The sequence below is a fragment of the Monodelphis domestica genome, chromosome 1, assembly GCF_027887165.1.
Source record: "Monodelphis domestica isolate mMonDom1 chromosome 1, mMonDom1.pri, whole genome shotgun sequence".
Lineage (NCBI taxonomy): Eukaryota > Metazoa > Chordata > Mammalia > Didelphimorphia > Didelphidae > Monodelphis > Monodelphis domestica.
In genome coordinates this window covers 411,904,394-411,916,898 of record NC_077227.1, presented here as the reverse complement: position 1 = coordinate 411,916,898, position 12,505 = coordinate 411,904,394, and the positions used below count along the sequence as shown (strand labels likewise).

General features: G+C 38.3%; 1 long non-coding RNA gene across 3 annotated transcripts in view; it reads right to left on the bottom strand.

Annotated features, from left to right (window-relative positions):
• Window positions 1–12,505, bottom strand: part of LOC107650785 (uncharacterized) — a 44,464-nt gene that overhangs the window by 18,130 nt on the left and 13,829 nt on the right. Inside the window, exon 5 of one of the 3 annotated variants that reach the window (XR_001626838.2) lies at window positions 6,203–7,350. The exons of the other annotated variants lie outside the window; for them this stretch is intronic. This is a non-coding gene — a long non-coding RNA (uncharacterized LOC107650785). Of the gene's footprint in view, window positions 1–6,202; window positions 7,351–12,505 lie in introns of those variants that run through there. 3 annotated transcript variants of the gene reach the window in all.

The window sequence follows — 12,505 nt, the reverse complement described above, 5'->3', positions numbered from 1 at the left end:
CATACTAGCTGGGTGACCCTGGGAAAGTCATTTAAACTCTGTTTGCTTCAACTTCCTCAACAGTAAAATGGGAATAATAACACCTACTTTTCAGGGTTGTTATAAGACTCAAATGAAATAATATTTGTAAAAGGCTTAGCACAGTGCCTGATTCATAGTAGATATTATATAAGTATTATATCAATTCTTATTCTCTTCCCCTTTTCCTGACCCTAGTCACTTGCCAAAACTTAAAGTTTTGGTGAAGAGGAGATTCATAGTTCATAGAAAGTTAAGGCTGGGGAAATAAAAATAACCTTAGAACATGAAATATTGGCTCTGGAAAAGGCCTTAAAGATAATCTCGTTCAAATCCCTCATTTTACAGGTAAAAGAAACTGTATCCCAGAATAGAATTTGACCACAGTCCTAGTAAAGGGTCTTTGGGCAGCTAGGAATGGCACAGGGAAGTTGTTGCTATCTGGTAGCTGAGGACAGTGAAACAAAGGGATCGGGGAGAATATTCTTTAAAAATAGATTTGCCTAACTTTTCACTTTCTTTCTTAATTTTTCAGTTGTTTGAGTTTCCTTATACAAAAGGATTAATATGGAAAAAAATTTAAATGATTGCACAGGTAAACATTTGTATGAGACTGCTCATCATCTTTGGGGGAGGAAGGGAGAGAATTCAAGACTCAAAAATTTTTTTTAAGTTTGGAAATGGTTTTCCCCTGTAATAGGGAGAAAAATTAAATTAAAAGCAAAACCAAAAAAATAGATTTACTTTCTTCACAATTTTGCTCAAAACTGTTCTTGTAGAGATAGAACAGGATCTGAAAATCTAAGGGTAACTGAGAGAAGAAAGAATAATCTAAGTTCACCTGTATGAAGATGGGCACTAGGCTTTTCCCTGGCTCATTCCTAGAATTCATTCTTAGAGGCTTCTTCTTTCCTCTATAACTGGAGAGACATTTCACAATGACTTTATTATTGATTGCAATTATCTATCCAAAAGTTGCAGAGATGGCATCAGAATGGAGGATGAGCAGTCCCTAGTCACTCAGTCTTATGCAAGCAACTACCTTGTTTTTCCTTCTATAATAATAACAGGTGACATATATTTGTGTGTGTATATTATACACATATGTCTACATATGTCTATATATAGATGTGCATATGTGTGTATATATACAGAGACATATGGGGCATCCAAAAAGCTAAGTTTTAATAGCTTAAAACTGTATACACTAAGACTTTTGGAACTCCCTGTAGAACACTCCAAGGTTTACAAATTTGTACAAGATTCCATTGACCACCCTGGGTAGAGGACACTAAAAGTATGCTTTTATTCCATTTTCCAAGGTCACAAAGTCAGAAGCAGGGGCAGCTGGGTAGCTCAGTGAATTGAGAGCCAGGCCTAGAGACAAGAGGTCCTAGGTTCAAATCTAGCCTCAGACACTTCCCAACTGGGTGACCCTGGGCAAGTCACTTAACCCCCATTGCCTAACCCTTACCACTCTTCTGCATTGGAACCAATACACAGTATTGATTCCAAGACAGAAGGTAAGGTTTAAAAACAACAGCAACAACAACAACAAAGTCAGAAGCAAGGTTCAGACTCAGGCTTCTCTTTATTCCAAGTGCAATGGTTGTCATTTCTTGTGTAAAGGTAGAAGGAGCAGGGAATTTAGAGTTTGAGGTCCTGAATTCATATCTCACTTTTGCCACTTACTACCTGTGTGACCATGGGCAAATCACTTTTCCTCTTTGGGTCTGTTCCTTCATGTGTAGTTAATATAGAAACTCCAGTGCTGCTGGGATTCCTAGAGGTCTGAGCACTATACCAGTAATAGCAGTGCTTGTTTTCTGCTTCTAAATAATTAACACTGAATTAGGTTCTTTACTAAAAAAGCTTGATCTCTAATTAGGGGATTAGACTCCCCATTCTCACGCTCATTGGCTTGATAACAACCTTCACTGCAGCAAACCAGGGCCAATTCTATTTATAGTAAAAAGTTATGACAGTTTTTGGATGAAAAAATCAAAGCTATGTATAACCATATGAAAAAATGCTCTAAATCATTATTGATTAGAGAAATGCAAATTAAAACAACTCACAACTCTGAGATTTCTCTCACACCTATCAGATTGGTTAGAATGATAAAAGGACAAAATAACAAAATTTTGAAGGGGACACTAATACACAGTTGGTGGAACTCTGAACTGATCCAACCATTTTGGAGAGCAATCTGGATTTATGCCCAAAAAGTTATAGAATGGTGTATACTTTTTGATCTAGAAATACCACTATTTATTTCCTAAAGTGTTCAAGGAAAAAGAAGAACCTATATGTTCTAAAATATTTATAGCAGCTCTCTTTGTGGTAGCAAAGAACTAGAATTTGAGGGGATGTCCATCAATTGGGGAATGGCTGAACAAGTTGTGGCATATGATTGTGATGGAATACTACTGCACTATAAGAAATGATGAACAGGTTAATAAAAAAAACAAACAAACATGGAAAAACCTACATGAAATTATAAAGAGCAAAATGAACAGAACTAAGAGAACATCAAATATAGTAACTGAAATATTGTTTGAAGAAAGTCTCGTGTATGTCTACCTCCAGAGAAAGAACGGATAAATAGTAATAAGCAAGTCATAGTTTTTTATATAATATTTTTTTTTTGGTCAAATGATTCCTTCTCTAATAGGAGGAGAGGAGGAAGAGAGAGTTACCTGGAAATTTTAATGTAACAAACAAATAAATAGTTTTTTTATAAAACAGATATATTGAAGAAAAAAGAAAGTTATTACTTTTTGCTGGTGGTAGTGGTGGTCTGGTATTATAGTCTATAAAAGTATTTTTTGGCTAAGTGTTTTAACAATGTTTTTGAGAAGCAGATGGAGCTAGCAAATCTAGGAACTCCTTTAGCATTTTGGGAGCTTTCAGCTATTCGTTTGGATCCAATTTATTAACAATAAAAATTTTCACTCTACAAAAACATAAAGTTATGGCTCATGTTTTTTGTTTTCCAAAGGGTAAAGTAAGAGAAGTTGATGTACAATATTAATTAACTATGGGGTGGGACATTTATTCCTATACAAAAAGCAATGCAAATGCTTGAAGAATCAGAGTACATTAACAGAACGATTTGAACAGAATTTAGTAACATCTAGTAACTATAATTATAATCTGTTGGAAATCTGAAAATTTATTTTATTTAAAAATGATGATGATGATGATGATGATAGTGATTAACATTTATATAGTATATACTCTGTCCCAGGCATTATGCTAAGTGCTATACAAGTATGATCTCATTTAATTCTCACAAAAAACCCTAGAGGTAGCTGCTATTATTATCCCCATTTCACAAATAAGGAAATTGAGACAAAAGAGTTTAAATGACTTGTCCAGAATCAAACAGTTAGTAAGTGTCTGAGGTCAAATTTGAACTCAAATCTTACTGGTTCCAGCACTCTAGCCACCACACCACCTAGCTGCCTCAAAGGTTGTTAATTAGGCATTTCACATTTCATCTCAGCACTGGGCTCTCTCAGTTCAAACAGTTTCTTTCCAATGTCCTCTCTACCTGACACATGGAGAAGCCAATCATGAAGATTCACTAAGGCTGCCTCCTTCCTTGGAGGACTGACTTTCTTCATCCCTTTTGGTCTCTGATTCTAAAGCAGACACTTCTGCTCTCAGCTTCTATCCCTCTGGTGAATGTTATTGCCAATTCAATTCAATTGGATAAACATTTATTAAATTCCTACTACATGCCAGACACTGGGTAAAGCACTGAGGATAGCAATATAAAAAAGAAAGATAATCCCTGCCCTTAAAGAGTTTATAATCTAATAAGGGAAAAACAACACAAAAAAGGAATCTCCTACAGCAAAAGCATCTTATTCTGTGGAGCTGAAACCAAGTAGCTAAATATGGAGAGTGGAATGAACTGGAAGCTCCATTTTTGCCCTCTATAAAGGAAAACTTTGCCAGGAGGTTCATAGTCCATCTATGCCACCAGCTACACACTTCTAGACTCTGAAACTCACAAGGTTGATACCAAAAATAGACACCTTCACCAAAGACCAGGAGAGAATGAACATAAAAGAGAGAGATGCTCATGGACTGCATAGAGAACAGATGGTAGTTGACTCATTTCCCTACCTGACTCTGGATGCCCAAAATGAGGAGAGCTGCTGAAGGATTGGACTGTCTCTTGTTTATCCAAAGAGTTCTGGAGAGTCAGCAAATTAGAGGACTTTCTTGTTCCCTTTGTAAGACTAAGCCATGGCAAACTAGAAGTAGCTTCACCCCAAGCCTCTATACTTTCCCTTAGCAGGAATAGTGACTAAGCATGCTCCAGAGTTGGGAAGGGTCTCCACCTCATGTAATAATAATAATAATGATGATGATGATGGCTAACATTCACATATGCCAGACATAGTGCTAAGTTTTTTACAATTATTATTTCATTTGATACTCACAACTACCCTGGGAAGCAGATGTTGTTTATCATCTCCATTTTATAGATAAGGAAAAGAAGGCAAACAGAGGTTAAATGACTTGCCCAGGTCACGCATCTAGTAAATGTAAAGGCTAGATTTGAAGTCTGGTCTTCCAGATTCCACGTCCTGAGTTCTATCCAATTTGCCACCTAGCTGTAAAATCAAGGGGTTGGCCCAGATGACTTATAAAGACTTCTCTAGCTCTAAATCTATGATCTCCCAGCTTCTTTCAGATTGTTTCAAGGCATACTGTAACTGCCAACAAAGAAAATCATCTTTCTGAAGTACAGCATATCTGAGAACAGATGATAGCTTTGTAAATTTGGTGGCATAGTGCTTAGAATACTCGACTTGGAATCAGGGAAGCCTCAGTTTGAATCTTGCCTCCAACACTTACTAGCTAGATGACTCAGACAAGGCACTTAATTCATCTGTGCCTTGATTTTTCTCCTCTGTGAAATGGGCATGATAATCGTAGCACTTACCTTCCAGGGTCCCTGGGAAGATCAAGGGAAATAACAGGTAGTGTTTTGTAAGCCTTGAAGTACTACTATTTATATATTAGCTATTATCATTATTATTGATAAATCTTAAAGGGTTGTAGTTTTGTTTTTTTCCGTGACAAATGGACCACATACTTTAAGTGACAACAGCCAGAATGAACCCAATTTACTATTTTCCAGCTGGTGTTCATGCATTCATCTGTTACATGTTGGTGCCAGTCTTCCTAGTATCACAGATTATAAGAGTTGGAAAGACCCTTAAAGATCATTGGCTGTGCTTATTGTTCCTTTTGTCTGTGGTTCTATAGCAAGATGTTGAGTAGAAATATCACCGTCATTTTAGTTGTTGACAGGAATGCTATTAAGAATACCATATCAGGTTTTAATAGAAAATAAAATTGAATACGTTCTTAAATAATCGTGGAAAGGATCATGTGATGGACATGAATTCATTACCTAACTTGGTTCAGTTTCTTTCAGAAATGTCTTTGCAACTATTTGGCACCTGGATTTGGAACTGTGTGGAAGGGCCTTGCAGGGTTGGATAGTATCTACAAAGTAGATTAGACAGATGCCAGTGATGCCAGACTATTGGACAAAATGGGAAAAGCCCAGAATCCATAGTCAGAGGGCATAGGTCATATCCTACCTCTGCCATCTGATGTCTGGGAAACTTTGAGGAATTTGCTTATCTCTATGGATCTCATTTTCTCTTCTGTGAAATGAAGGGGTTGGACATTACCAAGGTTGCTTAGCCTGGAGTCAGTGTATTCGGTTTCTTTCATTTTTTAAAAAATAGCTTGATAACTACATTTCATTATAATTGGATTCCTTTACAATTCTATGCTTAAAAAAACAAAAACCCTAACCTTGTCTTAGAATCAATGCTAAATATCTTCTCTAAGGCAAAGAAAGGGTAAGGGTTAAGCTGTTGGGCTTAAGTAACTTACCCAGGGCTGAGAAGTATCTGTAGCTAAATTTGAATCTAGGACCTCCTGTCTCTAGGCCTGGCTTTTAATCTACTGAGCAACCTAGCTGTCCCCTATATTTTTTATTTTTATATCACTTTAAAAACTTTTTAAATAACAAATTTATTTTATTTTATAATTTATTTGTAATTTATAATAATTCTATAATTTAAAAAACAGACTTAATTTTTTAAAAAATCAATTAATTAATTAATTTAGACTATTTTTCCGTGGTTACATGATTCATGTTCTTTTCTTTCCCTCCTCCCTCCCCTGAGCAATTCTATTTCCATATTATTAATATTTGCAATAGAGTGATCATTTAAAGTCAATATCCCCAATCACATCCCCATTGAACTGTGTGATTGAGCAAATGTTTTTCTTCTGTGTAAAAATATACTTTAAAAAACATTTTGCTAAGAAGGGATCCATAGACCCCAATAGCCTGCCAAAGGGGTCCCTCCCACAAAAAGAAAAAGCTAAGAATCCCTAGCCTAGATGATGTCCAACACTTCCAGACCTAAATCCTTCAATCCCGTATGCCTTTGATGTTCTTCCCCTCCAACTGGAAATGGGGGAAAAAAGATATCTACCCCCTGGCCCCCCAAAAAAAACCAATAAAAAGGAACCTCTAACCTTCACAGGCCATCAGAGAAATTCCCTAATCTGGCCCTGGAGAGTTTTCTAAACTGTAACTGACAGAGAATAAGTCATCGTCAGCAGCTTCTCCTTTTTTACTGATGTCTTCATCCCGTGATATTAAGGATGTCTCATTTCTGTCCTTAAAACAACCCTGAATTCCTTCACATTTAGTTTCTACCATCAGCATTCTCCACAGCCTCTCAGGGTCCCACCTAATCAAGGATCAGCAATCAGGGTAAATTGTGCTACCCCCCAAGGAAGCCATCAAGACTCAAACCCCAGTTGTGAGATCAGTGCAATCAGCCTTTACTTGGAACCAAATGATCTGATTCGAGGCTATTAGCAAGGGAAGTGAACCTTGGCACGGTGAGCAGGGCCCGGAGCAGCTGTGCACCCAGGGATACTTAGCCACCCGCTTCCCTCCCAACCAGAGTCCAAGGAAGACATTCATGGAGACTTTCCATTTGGTACTAAAGTGAGGGGAGGGGTGGAAGAATAGGGAGGACGCAACTGACGAACTAGGAAGGCCACGCCTTGTCCTGTTTACAAAAGTCTCAGTCACTTGGGTTCATCCAGTTTGACTAGTTGAAGGAGAAACTCCTTTATAATATTCTTCATAAGTGACATCCAGGGCTTTTGCCTGAAGTCCTCTAGTGATGAGGTCATCCGCCATCCAGTTGTTGGAGCAAAATAATTGTATTTACTGAAATGCTGCCTATGAGCAAGGCATGCTGATGGACTCTATGGGGGGGAGACAGAAAAAAATTAAGGCAAAGTTCTTGCCTTCAAGGGGTTTACAACATACTTGGAGAGGAAATTAAGTTTAAATCCATTTCATGTGTTTATGAAATAAGGCTCCCCACCTAGAGGCATCCTCTAAAGAACAGGTTCTTAGTGGATTTTTGCATCATGGATTCTTTTGGTAGTCTGCTGAAGACTGCGAGACCTCTCCTTAGAATAATGCTTTTAGGGGCAGCTGGGTAGCTCAGTGGATTGAGAGCCAGCCCTAGAGACGGGAGGTCCTAGGTTCAAATCTGGCCTCAGACACTTCCCAGCTGTGTGACCCTGGGCAAGTCACTTGACCCCCATTGCCTAACCACTCTTCTGCCTTGGAACCAATACACAGTATTGACTCCAAGACGGAAGGTAAGGGTTTAAAAAAAAAAAGAATAATGCTTTTAAGTAATTGGCAAATATGCTAGATTTCAGTTAGAGATTAGTGAAAATAAATTCATAATTAAAAAAAACCTCACCTTCCATCTTAGAATCAATACTGTGTATTGGTTCCAAGGCAGAAGAGTGGTAAGGGTTAGGCAATGGGGGTCAAGTGACTTGCCCAGGGTCACACAGCTGGGAAGTGTCTAAAACCAAATTTGAACCCACAGCCTCCTGTCTCTGGGCCTGGCTCTCAATCCACTGAGTCACCCAGCTGCCCCCACCCCCCATAATTTTTTTTCACATCCAAAGTCCTGCGTCCCTTCATTCTAGTGTTGATTACCTTATTGATTACCTCTAGTTTACCTTGTATATAACTCATTTGTGTGAGTTTGCATGTTGTCTTCCCAATTGGGCTATGCGTTCCTTGAAGCAATAAGGACTGTCTTTTGCCTTTGTATCCCTAAAGATTAGCATAGTTCCTGGCACATAGTAGGTACTTAATCAATATTGATTGGTTGTTCCCTTTATGCACAATCAATGCACCATAGACTAAGAACTCTTATTCTCATCAGAAAGTGAAGATGGCCTTGAGTTATCAAAGACTATCTCAGTGGAGTACAAATACTGGCAGATTCTATCAACTCAATCCAACCTTTATTAAATGTCAACTAAATGCAGGGCCCTTTGCTAGGTATGGAGGATAGAAAGACAGATACCACACAGAAACTGCTCTTAAGCGGTCCTGTTACTGTCCAAGGAATTACCATCTTCCCAGTCTCTGAAGCATATAATTGAGGTGTCATTCTCAACTCCTCTCTCTCATCACCCATATCCAATCTAATGGCAAATCCTATTAATCTGTCTTGACATCTCTCACATCTGACCTCTTCTCTCCTCCAAATCTGCCACCACCCTAGTGTAGGCCCTCATCACTTTCCCCTGAACTTTGACAACATCCTGCTGATTGGTGACTTTGTCTCAGCACTCCCACCTATCCTCTATTTAGCTGTCGAAGTGATTTTAATAAAGTATACGTCTAAGCACGTTATTTCCCAACTCAGTAAACTCCAATGGCGCCCTATCACCTCCAGCATCAAAAATATAGTGTATATATATGTTTGCATATATTTATACATATATATGCATAGGTATTTGTGTGTCTATATATATTTACATAAAGTGATTTCTTAATGAAAGAAATTTTAAAGAAATGTACAGTCAGGCTCAAGCTGTGAAGTTCACAAGCATGGAGGCGAAGAGTTTGGTTTTTTGCGTCCTTTATAACCTGGTCCTTCTTATCTTTCTAGTCTTATATTTTACTCCCTTCCATATACTCTAAGATCTAGTGACACTAGATCCCTGATTTTAGCACACAATATCTTGTCTCTCTTTGGTGCATTTGTATTGGTTGTTCCCCATGACATCTTCATCTCTACCTCTTAATTTCTCTTAGTTTCCTTCGAGCCCCACCTTCAACAAGAAACTTTTTTTCCAGTTCTGCTTAATGGTAATACTTTCTCTTTCTTGATAAACTCCAATTCATCCTTTATATTTCTTATTTCCATGTAATTGTTTCTATGTTGTCTGAAAATCTCCCCCCCCTCTCATTAGATTGGGAACTTCTTGAGATCAAGGACTTCCTTTGTCTTTCTTCCCATACTCAGGGTTTAGCACAGTGCCTAGCACAGAGTCACAATTAAAAGTTCTGATTGATTTGACTCAATCAAGTTCAAATCTAAAAGGAGAACATAATTTAATAACTACAAAGGCTGTTAGTATTTTCTCAGCAATAGATGGTCTGCATCTGTTGTCTGGGAACCAACCAATCTAGATGCAGAGATATTCCTTATTGGAAAGTTGGGCCGCACAGATGAATTATTCTTGGCCATAGCAACTGTCCACAGAGTCAGAGATGTATTGCAGTTTGCATCTGTGGAAGGAGTACTCCCACAGATGAAGCCATGGATTTATTTAATGATTTGGAGTATGTACAAGGTACAGGGCTAGGAAGAGGCAAAACAGAATTCATGGGCTGATTTTTGTCAGTGCAACTTGTACATTTGTTTTGAGGTGGTAATTAAATCATGTATTTTTCTTTTTTTTTTTTGTGGGTATAATTACCCATAGAAAATTTTCAACTCCTAAGTACCAAAACAGCTCAGAGCAAGATGGGTCTTGGGTGCAAATCCTGCCTTGGGTATTTATTAGCTATATGGCCATGGGAAAGTTACTTAAGGTTTCTGAGCCTCATTTTTCTCATTTGTGGAATGGGGAGAACCACACTTTTAGTACCTACCTTATAGGACTATCCTTTAAATCTATAGACAGTTGAGATAACCGATGGACAAATATTTGTTAAGTGCTTGCTGGGTGCTGGGTGCTGGGTATACAAAGGATAGGATAAAACAATTTCTCCACTCAAGGAGCTTACATTCTAATGGTGGCAGATAATAAGTACATGAATATGTAGAGAGAGTAAATACAAAATAGTTAAAGTAGTTAAATATAGTTTCCTTATCTGTGAAATGGGCATGATGTACAAGGCACTAGGCTAAACCTGGGAATACAAAGAAAGATAAAAACAGTCTAGCTCACAGACTAATGGGGAAACATTATGCACAGACTTACATATATTAGATAATATACAGGATAAATTGGAAAGAACCAACACAGGGAAAGAATTAGAATTAAGGAGGATAGATGGAGTCTTTCTATAGAAAACGGAATTTTAGCCATTGGGACTTGGGACTTGAGGGAAACCAGAGAATCCAGGAGGACAAGGCAAGGCAAGGGAGGGAGCATTTTAGGCTTAAAGGACAACCAGTGAAAGTGCAGAATTAGGAAGTAAAGTGTCTTTGTGTAAGAAATTGTAAGGAGGTCAGTGTCGTTAAATGGCAGAGTATGTGGGAAGGATGTATGGTATAAGTAGACCAAAACCATTTGGAGGAGGGTGGGTCAGATGATGAAAGGCTTTGAACACCAAACAGAGGATTTTATATTTGATCCTTGATGTGCTAGGGAGCCATTGGAGTTTATGAAATGTGTGTGTTTGATGCAGAGGTGGGGGGAGATATATGATTAGGCTTGTGCTTAAAAAAGACCACTTTGACATGTGAAGTGGGGAGACTTCATTTATGGAAACCTACCAGCAGACCATTGTAGTAGTCTAAGAGCACGGGAGATGGCTATGTTCTTGGAGACCTGGGGCCATGACAGATGTTGTGAAGATAAAGTCAAGAGGCCTCAGCAACCGATTAGATATAAGGGGAGAGAGTGAGGAACTGAAGATGAGACCTAGGTTGTGAGTAGGGGTGGCTAGAAGGATGATGGTACTCTCCAAAGTAATAGGGAAGTTAAGAAGTGAGAGGGATTTAGGGAGAAGGTAATAATCTCATTTGGGGGCAGGTTGAGTTTAAGATAACTATGGGACATCTAAGTTGAGATTATCTAGTGGGAAGTTGGAAATATAATACTGGAGGTCAACAGAAAGGTTAGGGCTGGAAAAATAGATTTGAGAATGGGAGCTGATGAGATAACCAAGTGAAATAGAATTGAGGAAGAAGAGAAGAGGCCAGAATAGTCCTGTGAAATCCCCATGATTATCTAGTGTGACCTGGATGAAGATTCAGCAAAGGAGACTGAGGAGGAGCAATAAGATAGGTAGAAGGAGACCAAAGAGTGAGTGATGCCATAAAAGTCTAGGAAGAAGAGAGAATCAAGGCTAAGAGGGTGATGAACAGTGTCAAAGGCTCTACAGAAGTCAAGAAAGATGAGAATTTAGGGGAAAAAGCTATGGAATAACTAATAACTTTGGAGAGAATCGTTTTGGTTGAATGAGGAGATTGGAGTCCAGAATGCAGAATTAAGACTGAGAAAAAAGAAATAGAAGTGCCTTCTCAAGGAGTTTACTTACATAAGGGAAGAATGATATGGGATGATAGCTAACGATCAACTGAGGAATTTTATGTTTGTAGGCATTTGGCAAACAGCCAGTGGATAGACATTGGAGATTAGAGAATGGAAATGTCAGAGGGAGTAATCTGTTGGAAAAGAAAGGATGAAATTTGATCTCTTGGGCATATCGAGGAGTTCACTTTGTCAAAGAGAAGGTTCATCTCATTAAGTGGAGGAGGAGATAGTTACAGAAAGCATCTGAGTATATGAGATAAGAAAGAGAGGAGAGAGGGAATTGACTAGTCATGATATTTATTTATTAATATAATAAGAATAATTTAGAGAGGTGTTAATAATGCCTCAATTTAAAAAATCATAATAGTAAACTAGATTTCCACCTCAGGGTGTAGGGGAATGGGGAACCATGGGAGATTTGAGGAGAGAAGAAAAGATCTGGAAGAACCACTGTAATGAGTGAAATTGTGAGAAAATTAGGGTGATGTTAAAAGATTGCCTGGTAACAGTGAGGTCCCAGTTGAGGTTATGTAGCATATATTGTAGTGGAAGGAAATGATGGGGAAGAGAAGAGAATGTACCTAGAATGAGGATGATGAGGACAATAGAAGAGTCAAGGAATTGGAGGTTAGGGTATAGATAGAAAATGGAATTTGGAGATTTGAGGTAGAGGGCAGTTGGAATAAGAACAGTTTGTAATCAGATAAAGGATTTTCATATTTCATGAACATGGAAGTAGTGCTGTGTGAGTGATGGCAAGATCAAGGTTATAACTTTGTGTGTGGCTGTATGTATGCTGAAGTTTCCTAGTATGAAGGCAGGAGGAGAA